This window comes from Dipteris shenzhenensis, chromosome 27 (genome assembly GCF_047967505.1).
Source record: "Dipteris shenzhenensis isolate YYH24624 ecotype China chromosome 27, Dip_SZ_1.0, whole genome shotgun sequence".
Lineage (NCBI taxonomy): Eukaryota > Viridiplantae > Streptophyta > Polypodiopsida > Gleicheniales > Dipteridaceae > Dipteris > Dipteris shenzhenensis.
Genome location: NC_141622.1, coordinates 10,894,122 through 10,916,263, shown reverse-complemented (window position 1 = coordinate 10,916,263; position 22,142 = coordinate 10,894,122).

Genomic DNA, 22,142 nt, shown 5'->3' with positions numbered 1-22,142 from the left:
TAAGAGGATGAGTGTTGCTTTCCTTTTTCGAGTTTGGGAGCAAATCTCTGTAGGTAGCACAGCCAGAAAGTGCAAGAGTGCACTATCTCAGATTGGGACGCCCTTCAAAGTGTGGCAAGAGGTGACATTATTTTTTTGATTCGAGGCCATTTCGGGGCCCGTTTTGGTGGCGGAAGTTTTTCACACGCACTCAGAAAAGTGCCCTATTTTTGTTGTGCGACTACTATTCCACAGGTCGGTGAAAAGTTGCCACAGAAATTGCATCGTATGCCTGTGTGCAGAGATATTGGGAGTGATAGAATCATTCTTATTGCCTGTTGATGCAAAATCGTCACTAGAAAGTGACTGTGTGGTCAAATACCACTTTCATCAATTTTGCAGATTTGCCCTTGTTTCCACCTAGCATCCTCCTATCGATGAGGATAGTCAGTTGGAACATACAGGGCCTAGGCGGAGTTCAATACCATCACTGTAGGCCCCATTAATGTTTTTTTTTTTTTGCATTACAAAAGAATGTTTACAAGAAAACATGCAAGATAAAGCTCTCAAAATTTGTTTGTTACAAAATTTCCCTTTCAAAAAGAGCGATACAAAATAGCTCAAACTAGCCAATAAACAAAAGCATATTATACATGCCGAAGTATATACAACCTTGTTTGTTATTTCCCTTTTGAAAAGGGGATACAAAATCCCTCAAACGAGTCGACAGACAAAAGCATATATATGCCGAAGTATATACAAACTAGTATTACTACTACTGCTCATCCGATTTGTTGTCATCATCATCATCATCCTTGCCCTCCCTATATATAGCTGTGTCTGATCCTTGGCCCTCTTGACCTGGGCCTGAATGATCCCTGGCCCTCGTGACCGACTGATCCCTATCCGTCATTGACATCTATGCCAAATCCCATGAGAACTGCCTCCTCATCATCACCGCTGGCCTCTGTTGATAGGACGTTCAATATTGCACCCTAAGAGTGAAACCATTTTAATTTGAAATTGGATTGGCACTTAAAGAATAAAGCAATTTAAAAAGTGAGATTACAAGTTGGAGTAGACTTATACCCCACTAGCAGCCATCGCAGGCCAATCAACTACCACTCCTTATGCCTCCACCTCAGAGAACCACTTCCTCACTCCTATGGAGAATGCACATTTTTGCTCTTCGTCTGTGAGACGACGACCAATCACAGATTGCTATGGACCCAAATTATGAGAGTTAGATACACTGCATTCAATATGTACTAAAACAAATACAACAATAAATTAAATGAGAAGTAGACTTACAACACATGCCTCAAACCTAGAATCTGCCCCACTGCCAAGGTGCAAAGCACCTAGGTGTCCAGCGGTCTCCTTGCAACCTTCTTCTGATTGTCAAACTTTTTGGGCATGTCCCTCAAATCCTTATTCAAAAGCTTCTAGTCACCTTTATTTTCCCAGCTAGGTTTAGGCTTCTTCACCACGATGGCATCTCTTAGCTCCTGACCTATGATGCTTCAAGACACCACACATGCGCTCTCGCATGTAGTACTCATAGAACTTGTACTTGGAGGGGTTAGGAAATTGTCTTCTCAATTCCTGCAAAACTGCATCCTTCTTGTCATTATCATGGAGCTGCCAGTCAAGTGTTATGCCATTCTTGAAATGGTGGCTCATCAACCACCTCATGGCAATCATCACTTGAATCCCCTTTTTATTTTCTATGATCTCTCAACCAATAGTGACCTCATAGTAAAGGTCATTGGGTAAGGGAGTAGTAGAGATAGACTGAGGGGTGGTGCGAGCACTTAAGGATCGAAGAGTAGCAGAGGGAGTGGGCTGTGGGGTGCCATTTCCTCTGAGTGGAGAGGGCAAGGGACCGGACTGGTACTGTGTCTCATGACAAAGTGGAGACCTAGGTATAGGGATGTGAGTGTGTAGACTTGTCTACATCCCTCAAGCCACCACAGTAGCCTTGACCCTTACTGTGCTTCTTGGACCTACAATGAGTATGCCCAGGTGATGACCCCTCGGTCAAAGGGGCTACAGGGGACGACTATCGAGTAGGTAAAGCCGTCGATGGCCCTATTTACCCCCGAAGGGTGTAGGAGAGGGAAAAGCTGAGGTCCTCTAGGATAGTAGAGAGAAGAATCTTGCTGCCTCTGCATTACTCATGGATGTGACAAACCTTTTGGGACTCCAAACGAAGCCATGGGCTACTAGCAAAGGAGCTCCCAAGGGGTAGTCACAGTGCTAGGCCCGAGAGGAGTCAGTCCGCCCAGGAGTAGTCACGGGGGTAGGTTCTTGAGGAGTTGGCTAAGTGGAATAAAAGTCCTCTGAAGAGTATAGAACATGATGTCTCCTCCTACGAGGGGTTTCGTACTCTTCGGATGTGCGATGTGCTAACATTTCTAATTTGGGGGGAAAGACAATTTACTTAAAAGACAATACTTACAATTTACTTAGAAGATAATTTATTACTTGAAACTCAAATTCAATTTACTAAAAATATGAAAACACAATTATTTTTTTATGAGTGAAATAGGGGAGAGGGAAAGCATATGATTATGCTTATGCTTATATGCATATGCATGAGCATATGAACATATGCTCATGCATAAGCAAGCATTTGCACATGCAAATGCATATGCTTATGAGTGTGTGAGGGTCGAAGAATTAGGGAAGAGGGCATACGCAAGGAAAAGAGGGCATAAGAAAATGCTTAGGGAAGGTGAGGTCACTGAAGGTGAGGAAGGAGGAGAGGTTCACTACTACACACGGGCCTTATTCCGATGGTTAAGAGCCGATGTTTAGCACACACATGGAGCTAATCGTCGGTATGCAAAGCGGATTTAAGAAGTGTCGCTATATAGCGACACTTGCCAGACTTGTATAAGGGCATTATATAGCAACGTTTTACAGAGAGTATTTTTTCCCATAACAACCTTCAAAGATAGTTTTACCCAATGACAAAAAAATTTTCTTTTCATACATGTTTGATCCTTTGAAAGAATAAAAGTATTCATGTCCAAGTTTGAGATGAAAAAACTCAATGAAGAGCATTTACATCAACGGCTTTATCCTAAGCCAAGTCTAGTGCATCAAACAAGTCTATCTCCAACTCTATACTGAGTTGATCTCCTCTAGAATCATCGTACTTTGGCATTGTACATTCACCTAAGACTTGATCATCTTCTTCAATAAAGTTAGGTGATTCTTGATGATCGTCATCTGCTTCCTCAATATCGTGATCTCCATCTTCCTCTCATATGATGTCATTATGCACATCTTCCTCTTGGCTCATATTCTAATCTTCATCTTCTTCGCTAGATCCATCTAGATCAATTGGATCTGGAATTGGTAGTGCCATCTCCATATCCACATCTCCATCTTCAAAAATTTGCTTACTTCGTGGTGCAACTTGGATCACATACAACCATCTTGGATTAGAATGATCCGGATGAAAAACCACCTATATTGAAGGTGGGTGCCAAATGCCATCAATTATATGAAATTATGCTTAAGTACATGTACCAATTGATATTTAAAAATGAAGGATTTAATTAATTAAATCATTAGTATGCACCTGCTCACAATGCTCGGGAAGAACAAAGACCGTCGTAAATATCCATTTTACATTAAGAATGAAAATACTAAATCATTTGAAATCAATTTCATAGATTTTGCATATGGTCCCACAATAATCCAACTGCGAGGAGAGAATATTGGTATCCGAAGCACTTGCTCGGCTATCTTGTGTGAAGTTAGCCATGACTCCACAATCATACATGACTCTCTTTCAATCGATGTGTTCCACACAAAAGTTATCATTGGTATGTCTAGGAGCTTTGGAAATATCAAAGTCCCACACTCATGTCCATAAGATCTGTAACTCCTCATATGTACATGGGCTCAGACTCGGACATCACATGTGCATTGCCCCTAAAAATAGAATCCATCATGTCCACCATACCCTCGTTATCATCTCGCACATTGGGGAGACTATACTCCTTCTCAAAGTGTGAAGGTATATGCACACCCTCGCCACCCTTCTCATCTTGTCTCAAGGTTTTGTGTAAATATAAGAACTTGTCTCAAGATTTCGTGTCGTGTATGCATGCCATATTAATCACGAACTCAAATAGCATTCACTTTTCAATGATCCATCACCACGTGTACCAGCAACGGTGGGTATTGGTTTGGGCTCCTCCCATACATCCTCAAGTGGCGCATGACAATATGGCGTTGATGTCGTACTTCTCACTTACAATAAGTGCAATGACAATACAATCTCTCCGTAAGCCACTATGGGCTCTTGAGCATTGGCGCATCATCTGACAAGCTTCCACTCATCCCTTCCATTTGCACACCTCCAAAATCACAACACAAAATGCAAGGAAATCCATTAAGATCCAAAAAATAGCCACCCATGAGCTCCTTCTCTGTCTTCTTAGATCAAGTGTCGTGAACTGTCGCTACATAGCGACGCTTTTAGGGTATAAGTATATAGCGACACTTTTAGGGTATAAGGGTCACTATATAGTGACACTTTTAGGGTATAAGTATCGCTATTTAGCGATTGACTAGTGTTGCTATATAGTGATGCTGGGGGACTAAAACCCGAAACCTCGCGCGATGCTGTCTTTCACAACTCTATTGCGAGAAAAGTAAAAATCTCTCCTTCTACATTATATTGGGTAACCTTGCTTTCCTCCTCTATTCCCCACACTCCTGGACCCTACCAAGCTCCTCTCCCAACACTTATGCTCCCTCTCCACCCTTCTCCCTCTCTGCTTGTGTGAAAGGAGGTTTTTCAAGAAGGTGTGTCTCTTTAAGCAATGTAGGTTTATTTTTTGTGAGATTTCATTTTGTGAGTATTGAAGCATGTTTCTCCTTGCATTGCTAAGCCTATGTGCTAATTTTCATGCTTAATTTTTAGAGATTGAGGACAAAAAACGAGATTTGGTAAAAGAAAGAAGACTCATCTCTTCTCTTTTTGGTATTTCTCTTCCTTCTCTTTCCCTTTCTTTCGTGCTTTTTCCTTCTTTGTAGGCTTATGCTTGTCCCCTCAATCCAATCCCTTTGGAAAGCTGCTTCTCCAAACTCCTCCTTCCTCTAACTAGTTATCTGAAAAATGGTATGTTTTCTCTTTTTTGTAGGGCCAGTCCATGAAACACCAAGCGGGAATTTTCTAGGTAAGAAAGTGCTTCCTCTTTTTTCCTTTTTTTATTTCCATTATTTGCATTGGCCTGCAGCTAGCGCTTTAAGCGCTAGCTGCAATGCTGGGCATAGGAACCCTTTCTTCCCCTCTCTTCTCTTATTCCCTCTCCTTCTCCTCTTTTCCTCCCTCTTTCCCTCCTCTTTTCCTCCCTTTCTTATTTCCTCTTCTTCCTCTGTTTTTTCATTCTCTTTTCCCCTCTTCCTTCCTCTTCTCTTCTTTTCCCCTCTTTTATTTCCTCTCTTTCATCCTCTTTTCTCTTCTTTTCATAAGCATATGCATTTGCCTATGCTTATGCTTATGCATGAGCATATGCTCATATGCTTTTCCCCTCTCTTTTTTCCCTCTTTTCTCCTCTTTCTTCCTCATCCTTCTCTTTTTTTCCCCTCTCTTATTTCCTCTCTTTCATCATCTTTCTCCTCTTTTCATAAGCATATGCATTTTCCTATGCTTATGCATGAGCATATGCTGATATGCTCATGCACAAGCATAAGCATATGCTTTCTCTCTTTTTTTCTTTTTTCCTCTCTTTTCTTCTTTTTGTAAGAAAACAATACAACGTCTGTGCTCAAGAGATAATAGGATCTCGTACGCAAGAGAGAAAAGCAGATAGTATGGAGAATCAAAAATTTGATTAATGTAGAACTGATACAATAGATGGCACTGTCTCCCAGCCCACAACAACACAAAGCAACTATAGACGCGCTTGGTAGACATGCAAAATAGCGGGCGCATCTATAGGCGTTGCTCTAGTAGAGAAATTACGGGCGCGTCTATTAGCGCGGCTAAATGCTCATCTATTTGTGCGTCAATCACCGCGTTTATTTGCGCGTTAGACCTGAGAAAATACGGGCCCGTGTAACATCCCGTCTATTAACGCGTCTATTTGCGTGTGTATTTGCGCGTTTATTTGCGCGTTTACACTGAGACTCAGATGCGCATTTAGACGCGGGGTTAGACGCGCTCCAGAGAATACAGAAAGTGAGATTTTGGTGTACATCATTGCTTTCCAAACATTGCCCATGATTACCAAAGCACATAATTTTTTGCAAGCCCACATATACAAGAATTAAGGGAAATGAGGAGAATGAGACAATATGTAAAATAGTTTTGCCAATATCAATTGTGGGGCTACGGTTCAATCTCATCCTCAATGAGATCAACCCTTGCCAAACTATCTACTTCAAAATCCAAACAAGTGTTTAGATCTACAAATACATTCAACCCACTACTACTTGTGCCACTCATATGCTCATCGAAATCAAGATCTCCAATGGTAGGCTCGTTCTCACAGGTAATGCCAGCCTCAATATCTATATCTCCTATCTCATGATCATCCTCCTCTCTTGTATCACGGTCATCATCACGTCCATGGGCATGATCATCCTCCATACACTCCATATTAGTAAATGTACTATACATCACTTTGGAACGTGGCATAATAGGTATGACATGCCACCACCTATTATTATCCACCATTGGTTGATAGACAACCTAATTCAAATACAAATACAATCATGTTACTTTTCTTGCATCAAATATTTAAAAGCGAGTATTTTTATGTGTGTGCACAGTACCTGTTCACATTGTTGCGGTAGTATTAGTGTGTCCTTCCTACTTTGCCAAAACTTTGTGGAGTCAATAGTTACAAAGCCACCTGCATGACGTTTGATTGTTGCATTAGGGCCTCTTTCCACCATGTTCTTAAACCACTTTACATCCAAAACATACACAAAGAAGCGTCGAAAGTCAAGCATAATGATATCTTGGATTATGCCACAATAATCATCCATGACTCCATTGGCTCCCTCAAAGCTAGCAATGACGCCGCAATCTTGTGTGTTTCTCTTATCATCAATCCGTTGTGTTCGAAAATGCTTGCCCTCACACCATATAGCATTGAACATAGTGCACTACACCAAGAAAAAATCAATTAAATAAGCAATCTAAATTATAAAAACCTCCTAACTTATGCATAACATTCTATATACCGACCTTGCTCATGCATCCCCTAGCATACTCCCATTCTTCCATTGTGATATGCATCCCCTCGTCTTTCTCTGCTTTCTCCATTTCATCAAGTAGCCAATCCACATGAATATCCTTTGGAAGTGCTCTTAGACGCTGAGGGTATGGCACACGAGATCTGTGGTGTGTACGAAAGAGGGCCCTTTCTTCTTGTCTTCTTGCCTTTGCATCCTCGTATCTTGTCACCCATCTTTTCATCACATCACTATTAAGCACGCAAAAGAGGTTGATACTATTACGCAACTCCGTGTCTATTACTTTGTTGCGTCCTCTTCCTTGAGGCACAATAGAGGTCATCCTTAGGTCTTCATCATCTCTCCATAGTCGTGGGAGAGAGCTATCCACATCAACAAGAAACTTAGAAATATATACAAGTGACTCTTGTACCAACCAACCCTCGGCCATGCTACCTTCGGGTCTTGCATTTTGTCTCACGAAGCCCTTCAAGGTCTTCATGAAGTGCTCGAGGAAGAACAACCATCGTGCATGTATAGTACCGCATATAGCAATCTCATCCACCAAATGCACTATGAGATGTAGTTGGCTTGTGAGAATAGAACGTGGAAATGTCTCCTCCACTAAACAAACCACCTCCACTGACATAACTCGAGCACTCTCAAGCGTGGTGGGATCTATTTCCTTTGAGCTCACATACCTCACAAGCTCGCCCATCTTGTAAATACAATCTTTCACGTCCTTTGATGCACTACGTGAAATGCTAGTAGGTAGTATGAACTGAACCCGCGAGGAGGTGGTTGATTAGTTGCTTATAGCTATTCACTCACAAATTTGAAAGGAAAAAGATATTATGCATATAAAATACTTACTTGGAGCATCTTGTGCCAATCATGAGATTTCAAGCCATATAATTGCTCTACACCTCTTTTCTTGCTCTTTGTAAAGGCTCCCTTCAAACACCTCATGCATCCAGTGGGAGTACGAATTGTAGTAATAGCACGCTTCACCGTCGCCATCTCTAGCTTTGATAACATCCACGGTGCACGAGGTAAAAAAACACGCCCATTTGGTCTCTCTTGAGGCCAAGCTTCACGCATCCTCCCTATGGTACGTAGATCCTCCCTTATGCCTGCCGAATCTCGTGTCCCATTCAAATGCTCCCAAATGGTAGATGCCACATTCTTGAAGATATGCATGGGATCGAGCAGGTGATTGATCTTGAGGTGGGACCAATATGGTAAACAATAAAAGATGGAGTATCTAAACAAAATAAAGTGTTAGCGTGCAATCTTCACTTTCAACCAATATAGCCAATCTTTACTTCCAGCCAATAGTTACAAATCCTTACTGGCTCATGCCAAGTGGTGGAGGAGTCGTGGATCCGTTCCAAATTCTCATCCAATCTCCCGCGGTGAGTGATTGTGGGAGGACTTCATTTCAAGGGGCAACATATCTAGGATGATCAGGTGGGAGAAATCGATGGTGATTCTCATAGATGACCTTATTCAATGCGTCTGCCCGTGAGGCAACTAGCGAAGGACCACAAACAGGACATGCATGGTAACCCGATGTAGTGAGACCTGAAACAATAGATGCAATTAAGAGTGGAAGGTGGGTTTAGGGTGCCACGTCCTTGCCTATTCATAATTAAAAAATGCAATGCTTACCTGAACACTCGCCATAGCCTGGGAAGTCATGCATCGTCCACATCAAGACTGCTTTGCAGTTGAAGTCTCGTGACGAGGGAGGCCTGCTCACATCATGCACCTCGATACCTCTCCAAAGTATCTCTAGCTCATCAATCAAAGGCTCCAAATAAACATCAAGGTTTTTGACTTCATGTTTCCCTGGAATTAGAAGGGACAGCATGACATGTCCTTTCTTAATAGCCATAGAGGGTGGAAGATTGTAATTCACCACCAATACCACTGGCCATACACTGTAAGACATGCTTTTTAGACCAAATGGGTTCACACCGTCCATACCCAATCCAAGTCTCAAGCTCCTAGGTTCTTCCTTGAAGCTTGGCCATGTGTCTTCAATATGCTTCCATGCAGGAGAGTCCGCGGGAGTTCTCCACTTGCCATCGGTTGATCGATGGGAGGAATGCCATGACATGAGCTCTGTAATAGATTTGCACTTGAACATATGTTGGATGCGAGGGATTATGGGAAAATGTCGCAATACCATACGAGGCACGTCCAAGGTTTTGAGATCTGCTCTATATCTTGCCTCTCCACAAGTAGGACACTCTCTTGCATCCTTATGTAGTCCACGAAACAAAACGCAATCGTTGACACATGCATGGATGCGCTTGTAATCTAATCCTCCAAGAGAGGTCACATGTTGCCTTGCCATATCTCTTGAGGTCGGTAATTTATTCTCCCTTGGAAGCATTTTACACAATAGCCTGCACGTGAAGACCATAAATGAGGAAAAGCATTCGAGTAATTGACCCACGCGCATAATTCATCATGTTTGCAAAATGGACTTTAAATTAAAGCTTACTTGAGTAATGCATTCAAACTTGCATTGCTCCATCCATAGATGGTTTGCAAGTTTAGTAACTCAAGGGAGGCACGTAGAACAGAGAATGTGCACCCCTCAAACAGTGGAGTCGATGCTGCGGTAAAAAGATCATCCTGCTCCATGCTATTATCCCTCCCTTGATGGACATATAAACCCCGCACCATATCATCAAACACCTCCTCCTCCACGGCTTCATGAGGTAATGGTGGAGGGCTACTATCACCATCACTCCATGCATCCGTAACGGTCCCTCCTGAAGATCCCACCTCATATCGCCGACGCTTCGCCTCCTCACGACGGGCATAGGGTAACATGTGCGGGTGTGGCACTGCATCCTGTATCAAATTAAAACGGGATCATTATAACTCAAACATATGAACACCCATAGGTATCTCAATCAACCTTAACTTACAAATCCTTACCCTGTTTACGGTCACATCCCATTCTCCATACTTTGAGATATGATGGAGCGTAATCCTGCGTGCATAGTATGGAGAATCAAAAATTTGATTAATATAGAACTGATACAATAGATGGCACTGTCTCCAAGCCGTGCGCTCCTGTGAAAGAAGTTTTGATGGTGAGCTAGAAACAGTAGAGAACAGAGGCTGGATGCTAAGGAATCAGGGTTGCTATAGCCAGTGATGAAATGGGCCTCATGGGCTTGCTCTTATATAGCCACTAGTCATAGTCGGTTGGACCCAATTGGGTGACCAACCCAGTCTGCCCAAAACGGTCGACTGGGGGTCGGCAAAATAGGCCACCGACCACACGATAGAACCGATGTGCAAAATAGAGCAACTAACCTACGGACACCGTTTGGCCGAGAGCCATCTGGGATCATCTGGGGCTCCAAATGGGCCGTGCAACCTGAGAGTGGGCTGCCCCGAGAAATGCTTCGTCTACCTTCAATGCGATCAGTCATGGGATGCCTTCCTGCACTTGCATGTAGCCTAGTTAGCAGTGTGCCAACTCTGTCCAGCCGTCAGGCCACAAATGTGGCCCCCATCTGGTGTCCAAACCAGGTCCTACCAGATAACCGAGCTACTCAAATGCCTTCTCCTCATATGGGGGGCTTACAAGTAGAGTTAGTTGGTTTCCGTGTAGTTACACGAGAGTGGAGCATTGATATCTAACACTTTTTCCCTCTCTTTTTTCCTTCTCTTTTCCCCTCTTTCCTTCTCTTCTTTCTCTTCTTTACCTCTCTCTTATTTCCTCTCTTTCATCCTCTTTTCCCTTCTTTTCATAAGCATATTCATTTGTCTATGTATCTCTCTCATCACCTTATGCTTATGCATGAGCATATGCTCATATGCTCATGCATAAGCATAAGCATAAGAGGATGAAAGAGAGGAAATAAGAGAGGGGAAAAGAAGAGAAGGAAGAGAAAGGAAGAGAGGAGAAAAGAAGAGGGGAAAAGAGCATAAGCATAAGAGAAGGAAAAATAAGAGGGGAAAATAAGAAAAGAGAGGAGAAAAGAAGAAAATAGGGGGAAAAGAAGAAAAAGAGAGAAAGCATATGCATAAGGGGAAAAGAGCATAAGCATAAGAGAAGGAAAAATAAGAGGGGAAAATAAGAAAAGAGAGGAGAAAAGAAGAAAATAGGGGGAAAAGAAGAAAAAGAGAGAAAGCATATGCATAAGCATATGCTTTCTCTCTTTTTCTTCTTTTCCCCCTATTTTTATGCATATGCTTTCTCTCTTTTTCTTCTTTTCCCCCTATTTTCTTCTTTTCTCCTCTCTTTTCTTATTTTCCCCTCTTATTTTTCCTTCTCTTATGCTTATGCTCTTTTCCCATAAGCATATGCTTTCTCTCTTTTTCTTCTTTTCCCCCTATTTTCTTCTTTTCTCCTCTCTTTTCTTATTTTCCCCTCTTATTTTTCCTTCTCTTATGCTTATGCTCTTTTCCCCTCTTCTTTTCTCCTCTCTTCCTTTCTCTTCCTTCTCTTCTTTTCCCCTCTCTTATTTCCTCTCTTTCATCCTCTTTTCTCTTCTTTTCATAAGCATATGCATTTGCCTATTCTTATGCTCATATGCTTATGCTTGTGCATGAGCATATGCTCATATGCTCATGTGCTTTTCCCCTCTCTTTTTTCCTTCTCTTTTCCCCTCTTCCTTTCTCTTCTTTCGCTTCTTTCCCCCTCTCTTACTTCCTCTCTTTCATCCTCTTTTCTGTTCTTTTCATAAGCATATGCATTTGCCTATGCTTGTGCTCATATGGTTATGCTTATGCATGAGCATATGCTCATATGCTCATATGCTTTTTCCCTCTCTTTTTTCCTTCTCTTATCCCCTCTTCCTTTCTCTTCTTTCTCTTCTTTTCCGCTCTCTTATTTCCTCTCTTTCATCCTCTTTTCTCTTCTTTTCATAAGCATATGCATTTGCCTATGCTTATGCTCATATGCATATGCTTATGCATGGGCATATGCTCATATGCTTATGCATAAGCATAAGCATATGCTTTCTCTCTTTTTCTCTTTTCCCCCCTCTTTTCTTCTTTTCTCTTCTCTTTTCTTATTTTTCCCTCTTCTTTTTCCTTCTCTTATGCTTATGCTCTTTTCCCCTCTTCTTTTTTCATTCTCTTTTCCCCTCTTCCTTCGTCTTCCTTCGCTTCTTTTCCCCTCTCTTATTTCCTCTCTTTCATCCTCATTTCTCTTCTTTTCATAAGCATATGCATTTGCCTATGCTTATGCCTATGCATGAGCATATGCTCATGTGCTCATATGCTTTTCCCCTCTTTTTTTTCCTTCTCTTTTCCCCTATTCCTTCCTCTTCCTTCTCTTCTTTTCCCCTCTCTTATTTCCTCTCTTTCATAAGCGTATGCATTTGCATATGATTATGCTTATGCTCAGTTGTGATGGGTTGCCTTCCCACAAACAAAGAGGCGAGATGCATATTTCACATAGGAACAAAGCCGTGGTTTATTGAGATGGAGGCCATGAGAGCAATGGTCGATTGGGTTGACGTGGCTGCTCGCATGATATAAGTCTACTCCTACTTGTAATCTCACTTTTTAAATTGTTTTATTCTTTAAGTTCCAATCTAATTTCCAATTAATATGGTTTGACTCTTAGAGTGTAAGCTTGAATGTCCCATCAGTGGAGGTGAACGGTGATGGCTTACATGACTTCGACAAGGGCTAGGGAACAGGCCAGCACAACCAAGACAAGGACGATGATTCGGATGAGCAGCAGTAGTAGTAGTATTAGTAGTAGTTTGTATATACTTTCGCATGTATATGCTTCTATGTATCGGCTTGTTTGAGCGATTTTGTATTATCCTTTTCGAAAGTGTAATTTTGTAACAAACAATGTTGTATATCTTTGATAGAAGCTCATCAGATGATGTGCCAACACCCAGGAGCATGGAGTGTCTTATCGAGAGGTTGTCCTTGCAAGTAATAAGTACGACATCAATGCCGTATTGTCATGTGCCACTTGCAAATGTATGGGGAGAAGTCTGGACCATTGGTGGTGGTGATGGATCATCGATAAGTCAATGCTATTTGAGTTTGTGATGATGATTAATATTGCATGCATAATTTACATGAAACCTTGAGACTGGATCTTGTATTTACACAAAACCTTGACACAAGATGAGGAGGGTGGCAAGAGGGGGTGCATATACCTTCACACATTGAGTAGGAGGGTAGTCTCCGAGATGTGCCAGATAATGACGAGGGTATGGTGAGTATGGTGGACATGATGGATTTTAGTTTTATTGGTACTACATCACATGTACATGTGATGTTTAAGTCTGAGGCCATGGTGCAAGAGTTTCAATCAACACGGTTGTATGAGGGTGCAGTTGGGATGTCAAAACTATGGGCTTTTCTCTCAATATTGAATCTACATGCAAAGTATGGGTGGTCTAATACTAGTGTCTTGGCCTTAATGAGGTTAGTGCATAATTTATCTCAATTTGGATCTTGATTATTTTGAGAATCATCATAATTTCTCATTATTGGAAGCATATGTATGTTTGAATTGCAGGTGATTGTGGGCGGTCCAACTAATAGCTAGTAGTAGTGTTGCATACCGATCATGATGTGCTTTAGAAAGTGGTTTGCTTAGTAAAAAAAGGCTCGGGGGTTCACTCATCATATGTAACCCTATCACGTGAGTTCAACAGAAGGATCTTTTTAATTTCTAAAATTTAAAGAAATAAATATACATAAAGGACTATTTAAAATAGTTTTGAAAAAAATTTTACAGATTTGTATAGAAAAGGGGTATATTTTATTAATGAAAATTTTACAGATAAGGGATTTTAGAAATAGGCTTGAACGCACGTGATATAGAGGGTTTATACATAGTGACCCCCCTGAGAAAAAAGGCTATGTAATAGGGAGAAGGAAAATAGTGTTGTGATGAGCACTTTCCGTTTTAATTGAGCTTGCTAGGTTAGGAAGCTATTATTGAGTGTTCATTGCAAGATGAGGTGGCTTGGTTGTAAAGAATTTATAACAATACAAGTTGATATCCTTGTCTACACTACTACACACGAGCCTTGTTCCGATAATTAAGTGCTGATGTTAGCATGCACGGTGTGCTAATTGTCAGTATGTAAGGCGGGATTAATAAGGTCACGGTAGATACCGACATTTGACAAAAGTGTTAATGGTACTGACTCATAAGGTTGGTATATACTAACTAATAAAAGAAGTGTAATGGTTAGTATATACCGACTCTGTGAAGCTTTCCTATACCGACCTTTAACAGAGAGTGTTTCGCAATGACATTTTCTTTTCATAAATGTTTGATCCTTTTAAAGAATAAAAATACAAGAGCATGTACATCAAGTTTGAAGCTCATATATTCATGTCCAAGTTTGAGATGAAAAAAATCAATCAAGAGCATTTACATCACAGCTTCTCATCTTGAGACAAAACCTGCATGCCGAACAAGTCTATCTCCAACTCTATACCGAGTTGATCTCCTATATCATTAGCGTACTTTGGCATCATACGTGAACACCTAATACTTGATCTTGTAATTCCCCTTCTTTAATTATTTTGGGTGATTTGTAGGCTACACTAGTGCGAGGAGCCTATATTTTTCTCTCTTTTCAAACTTTTCCCCCTATCTTTTCTTTCTTTTCAAAAACATACAACATAACAAATAACAAAGAGAGGGATACAACATAATCTCATCATAGATCATAACAAATATCCAAGAGGGGTTACAACAAATATCCAAGAGAGGGCTCCCTCTCATACACTAGAAACTATAGCTCAGATTCTCCAAATGGGAGTACTTTTTTAACTATAAAGATATTCTTCATTGTTTCTTCGACGAAGTGCTATCCTCTCCTTTCCCGTCTCTCTTCTTCTTCTTATCCCACTCAATCCTATCAAGTGTTTGATCGTTGTTTTATGAAAAAGCATGAGAATCTCAGTCTTCAACTGCTCTTGTGTTGCCATCAATGATGGGTGTGTAGCAATCTAGTGCATGCAACAATCGTTTTGTAAGCACTCAAACTTCAAAATAAAGAACACCTGAAATACACATGCAAATTTGCAATGCTAGTGTAAATTAAACCACTCAAAGGCAACATGCAACATTCAACATCATTAATGTTTCTAATAACTTTCACATAACTTCCGATCCTTAGAATAACAAACTACTAAATATGCTTTGCTTTCCAAGGCAATGGTATATTACGTCAAGTAATTCATAACTCACGACATTATCCACTACTATAGTAGTCACTACATGATCTACTATTATAGAGCAAATTTCGTAAAGTCACTATCGAGTGTTAATCTATCAGCAGCTAGTGGAGGCTAGAACAAGAAACATATAACATCATCACATAACCAAGATGATCTAGATTAGATTTGCCAATCACACATTTGGTTGGGAATAGTTTTATTGGGATGAACCGACCGGCAAATGTGAACCATCATCCAAAATAAAATCTAGCTCTAGTGACACCTATGATAGATATGATATATAAGAAGATCTAAGCGGGGGAAGCCAACTGGTAGATGTGAGCCATTATTACAAACATCAATTGAGGTGAGGCGAATCCGATTGGCTGAAGTGGATCATATCTTGGCATGACTGATACACAAATAGGCATCTCTCCCTCTATATCTTTCCCTCTCTCTCTTTACTCTCTCATTTACTCTCCCTCTCTCTGTTTCCTTCTCTCTTTTACTCTCCCTCTCTCTCTTTTACTCTCCCCCACTCTCTTTCCCTATCTCTCCCTCCTCTCTGTCTCTCTCTTTCCCTCCCTCGAATAGCCTATTGACACTCAGCCAGGGCAAGGTGAATCTGATCGACTGAGGTAGGTCATCACCTAGCCCGACTAACCGACACCAAAAGCTATAGAAGAACTCATCCAAAGACTCAGGAGGATCTGCAGGAGAAAGCAATAGGTATGTGCAAGGTAGTAGTGGCAGGAGTGGGGTGTTTTTATAAGTTTTTGTAGCCATTGACTCTACCATCCCATGAAAGTAATACTTTTGTTCTTCCAGAGCATTGCGAATAGGTTCATACTAAAGAAATGCTTAAAAGCTAATATCTTTGTTTTCAAATAATTATTGGTTATAAATGCTCTTATATATATATACACACACACACACACACACACTTAAGCATAAATTAATATAATTGATGGCAATTAATTTGCATATTCAACGTAGGTACTCTTTCATCATGACTGTTCGAATCCAACATGGTGGTACATGATCCCAGTTGCTCCTCGAAGCAAGCATTTTTTTCAAGATAGGAATGAGGATATGGAGATGCCACCAATAGATCCAACTAATGATGCTAATGGATCTAGGAAAGACGATGCAGATGATGACATGGTCCAAGAAGAAGGCAACAATATTGACACTATAATGGAGGAAGGTGGAGATCACCACATTGGGGGAGAAGAGAAAGAATTAAAGGGTGAAGTAGAGGATCAATAAGTCTTATGTAGACATACAATAGAGGAAGATGATATAGGTGATCAATTGTATGTAAAGAAAGCTAGAGATAGACTTGTTCGGTGTGCAAGACTTGGTTCAAGATGAAGCCGTCAATGCAATTGGTACTGATTGATTCTTTTGATATCGAGGAGCCTTCATGTCTTTGGCTCTCTCATTTTTATAATGGCATTTTGTACATTTGTATGTTAAGTCCACCACGAATATATGAGTGTTTTAATCTCAATTTTGGTGTACATGCTCTTATATTTTTTATCTTTCAAATGAACAGACTTGTGGTCAAAAACTAATTTGGGTCCCCTTGGAAACGATGTTCTGTAAAAATGTCGGTATGAAAAATTTAACCCAAAGTCTATATCGGTGACGTTGTCTTAGTCGACGATAGGTGTCGATATGTGCATCGGTATCGGCATTAGTATAAACCAACATCTTCCCTAGTTGTGTACCGTATCGATGAATTTTGCACCTGTTCCCTCAAAGCACCGATAGATAGTGTCGATAAGCTCCCCGTGTGTTGTAGTGCACATTGAATAATTTTACAAACTCTACATATAAAATTTCATCTATATGGAGAGTAATGTGCCCAATGTCTTGTCTATCCACCAAATCTACTTTAAGAGAATTCGGGTAGGTGTCAATTTGAATCATGTACATCCCATACTTGTTACAAACTCCATTATTTATGAAAGATCAATGCTTTGAATACACAAAGGATTACTAATTCAATGAAGCAGTAAGAGATGGCTTCTCCTCATCATTCCAATTTATGGGTGATCGTGGAAGAGTCAATGGTAAGGGGGGTAAATGAGTTGCAGTATTAGAAGCTTCAGCACTAAAGCCCAAGCTCTTCGCTTTCTTATCCTCTAAGACTACACTATCATACAAAGGCGTTTTAGCGGATAGACTATGACCAGGAGACCCTTTCAAAGGTGGGAGGGAGGATATAAGAATTGAGGCTACGCAATGAAACCACTTAAATTATACCATCTCCTACTATTAGGGGCTTCTTTGATAGAGGAGAATAGGGCATAAACCTTACCCCAACTCTTAAGTACGCCCTAATAGCCACAGCTCTTAAGTAACACACACTAATCCTAATTAACAATCACTGCCCTAATGCACACCAAAGTACACTAACTGCACCAGTTACACTCACCTACTTACCACTAACACTCTCCACTTAAACACAATCACCTAAAAAGCACTTAACGTTTAACACCACAAATCCAACACAGAAACAACATCCATTCCAAACTAGTGCCCTTGTGGGGCCAAAAAGATGAGAAGAATGGAATACTTTTGGATCTTGCAAAGATCCTTGAAGACGAATGTATGAATATTACGACCATCACGACATTAAATGTATGAATTATGATATTGGTATTCTCCTAAAAAGTCGCAAATATGGTACTTAGGTTGATTTTCATAGGAGATACACATTAGAGTTTTCTTACTCTACAAACACCATATAAAGACGCTTGTGTAAAACGGAAACAATGGCTTGATTAGCCAGCCCCAATATTATAATTGAAAGTCAAACTAAAATGAACAGGCCTATTAATCTATTGGAAACTGAAGCCTTATATTTTTGTAACGCCATCGTAGAATCCAACATCTCGTTGCAAATTTAACCGCTGCCGTGGAGAGTATAACAATGAGAAATTTAAACGCTGAAGCAATTAGCAATCAATTAAAACGTTGAACCAGTTAACCACAAACTAATAACAATAAGTACGAGACATTCAAAAACAGCTCAAATACTAAATTCAGTGGGTATGCCCATGCTCAAGTAACGAATCCAATACTAAATTAAGTGGGGGTATGCCCATGCTCAAGTAACGAATCTAATTGAAACATTAAGAACGATCGCTAAAAGGAACAAAAGGAGCGATTCCGAAGCGAAGCTGAATAGATAATGCAGCGCTGAGGAGTTCGAAAAGTTATCTGCTCGAAGTGAACGATTGGTATATAGATTGGGTAATGAGAGAGAGTCGTTGTTAAAATTCTTCTCTGGCCTTAGAATGTATTAAACCTTGCAAACTTTGGCTACATATAAAAATATAAATGGCCTTAGGCATTCACTCGTAGAGAAGCCATGGCGTCAGAACAAGGTCGACTGACACGTTGTTTGCCGGTGAAGTTGTTGTGGACAGATATGGACGACTACTTGAGAAAATATTATAGAGAATAGAGCAGCAATGAAGCGCGCACAAGGGAAAGTCGGTGAGCGGGATGAGCTGGGCAGGCTGCAACTTGCAGGTTCAATAACCTCAGTTGCGGGGCCTGAGAATAGGAGGACTTGAATGCAGGAAGTGAGTACGTCGGGGTACAAGGCCGGTGTAAGCGCAGCTCTCCTTCACCGTCAAGGTGGGTTGACTGTTCTCTTTGAACTCCATGTACATCTGCAGGTCCAGGTCAAGTTGAAAGCTGCCCACCTTCAGAAACCACGAACGTACCTGGTGAACAATGATATCCTCAGGCCAACATAAACCTTCATTAGTCGCAAAAGCGCATTAACAGTTTGCAAAAAACCTCAATTGCTAAGAACGCGTTTCTATATTTCGAAATTATATTCGATCTCGGTTGTTCAGTACTAGATTTAGTGAGACATTATTTCACAGGACAGAAACCCCTTACAAATCGGTTTCCATCTTGGCGGCAAGACATGGAATGTCTCTAGAACCTGTAGAACCTGATTATTACACTAATTATAAGAACATATCCAGCGACAAACTTAAGAAATACGTCAGTCACCGCCCTTTACAGGGTTTATGACTAAAGGTACACGATGAAACAGTGACACAAAATGGTTGACAAATCTGTGAGGCGATTCAGACACCAGATATTATAGAAAGGGATACAGAGGAGAGACATTACAGAATCGTTAAGGCTCGAAGAACTGTTTGCAAGCTTGGTTTACTGGCTTTTGCAGCTCTAATTTCGCAGCTAGGTTCTTATTGAAAACATCGGCCGGACGCATTACTATAACGTAATCCATTGTATCTCCAGGACGAATGCGGCCGACTCATGTGAAGGTTAAAGAATCCGAATGATGTCTCGATCAGCCCGGGTATTCACCCAGATAACGTCAAAGGCGCCCGCTGAACTTTGGAAATTTCTATGACAGACTCGATGATCAAGAACTAGGATAAGCTGATAAGTTATGCGGAGACCACTACAGGGTGCTGACAGAAGGAGAGCGAGCACGCATGGCGCCCTGCATTCACCTTGCAGACCGCAATGTGAGCTCGAGCTCTCTTCTGTCAGCGCCCCTTCCGCCTTCTAATACGAGGACTCTTCGATGAGATACTGCTCTTACTAGAACTCCTACTTCATGTATATATAATTTTGTCGAGGAATGACAGTAAAGAAGAAAGCGGGCCAAAACAAGAAAAAGAAGCATGGGCTAAAAACGGCCGTAACAAAATTCCAGAAAGCGGTGTTGAGGCCTTGTCGTCTTGTTATTGTTCAGAACGTTGAACCTTAAAGCCAAAACAGAATATTGCAACAGAAACCTTGAAGCCAAACCTTGTCTCGATCAGCCTGGGTATTTACCCAGATAACGTCAAAGGCGCCCGCTGGACTTTGGGAATGTCTATGACAGACTCGATGATCAAGCTAGGATAAGCTGATAAGTTATGCGGAGACCACTACAGGATGCTGACAGAAGGAGAGCGAGCACGCATGGCGCCCTGCATTCACCTTGCAGACCGCAATGTGAGCTCGAGCTCTCTTCTGTCAGCGCCCCTTCCGCCTTCTAATACGAGGACTCTACAATGAGACACTACTCTTACTAGAACTCCTACTTCCTGTATATATAATTTTGTCGAGGAATGACAGTAAAGAAGAAAGCGGGCCAAAACAAGAAAAAGAAGCATGGGTTAAAAACGGCCGAAACAAAATTCCAGAAAGCGGTGTTGAGGCCTTGTCGTCTTGTTATTGTTCAGAACGTTGAACCTTAAAGCCAAAACAGAATATTGCAACAGAAAAACAGAGAAGCAAATATGAGTTTTCAAAAATGCAGTCCATCCTGACTTCTCAGTCCTTGACTCTTGTAGGTGTTACAAAGAAGATCAGCTTTCCACTTGGAGGTTGTGGCAAAAGAGGTGTTATCACAAAATGGGTTTCACAATTTTGACTTAGGTTGTCCCAAAAGTGATGTGTCCCAAGGTGGTTGTCATGACTTGGTTGTCACAAAATTGGTGTCCCAAAGTAGTTGTCATGACTTGGTTGTCACGAAATTGGTGTCCCATTATGCCATGTCACAATTATATAGGTCTCACAATTGCTGTCCCATTATCGTTGTCACAATATGGGTCTCACAATTTGGGTGTCACAAAATGGTGACAATATGGTTACAATTAGTTCTCATAAATAGGTTGGTTGTCACCATTAGGTTCTCATGATATGGTTCTCATGTTATGGTTGTGACAATTGTCACCATTAGGTTCTCATGTTATGGTTGTGACAATATGGGTGCATGTCACAATATCAAGGGATTTAAATCATTAGATTTAAAATGGTGATTTAAGTCATTCTAATGTCTTTTGAAATAAAAGGCATTTTAAAAATAGCTCAATCAAGGAATTTTTTTCCTTGGTGATTGGTGGATTGGTCAATGCTTGTCAAAACATGGTTTTCTTACTACCATGTTATACATATTACAACGTATATATAAAATGAGATATTGACTTGTATATTCACAATCAACTAGTAGCTACAGATTGCGAATAAAACTGTGTTTTTAATACTTTAAACCGATTTGACTTGATGTAAATTTATTTTTTGAATAAAAATGTCTTGTACAATATGAGTGTCATAAACTAGTTGTCTCAATATGAGTGTGAGATATGGATTTCATGACATGGGTTGTTCAAATAACACACTATTCAAATATTTTGGACTTTCGCGCTTTGTTTGTTTGACATTTTTCCAAAATGGTCACCTCCACTCAATATTCACCAGCTAGTTGGATGTGTTTGAAATACTGCATAGGTCACTAATTCCCTACAATAAAGCTAAAGTTATAAAGTTATGAAGTGGTTAACTCCACTCAATAATGATCTAGTAAAGTCTAAAATTGAGCTCAATAACAACACTGTGTAAGACACCTCCCCATCTTTCCTTATTGTATGAGAAATATTGCACACTATTTGTAGTCATGACTCAAATTGGGTAATTAAAAATAGACTAAAATTTGTATTGCATATAATTTTGAATCATGGCTCGAATAGATTTAAAATTGTATTGCATATAAATTTCAATCACGACTTAAATAGAGTAATTAAAATCTTGTTGAGTTCAACATCTAGGTGATCATGTAAAGATACACCATTTGATTGTCATGATGTGCCTCTCTATCAAAGCTTGCTACTGAACTTGCATGTTTTGGACACTCCCTTCACTCCATTAGCTTGCTCCTTTGATTTTTCTTTCCACCTTGTCCTTGTTTTTCTCTCCATGTCTCCAGTATGTCATTTGTCCTT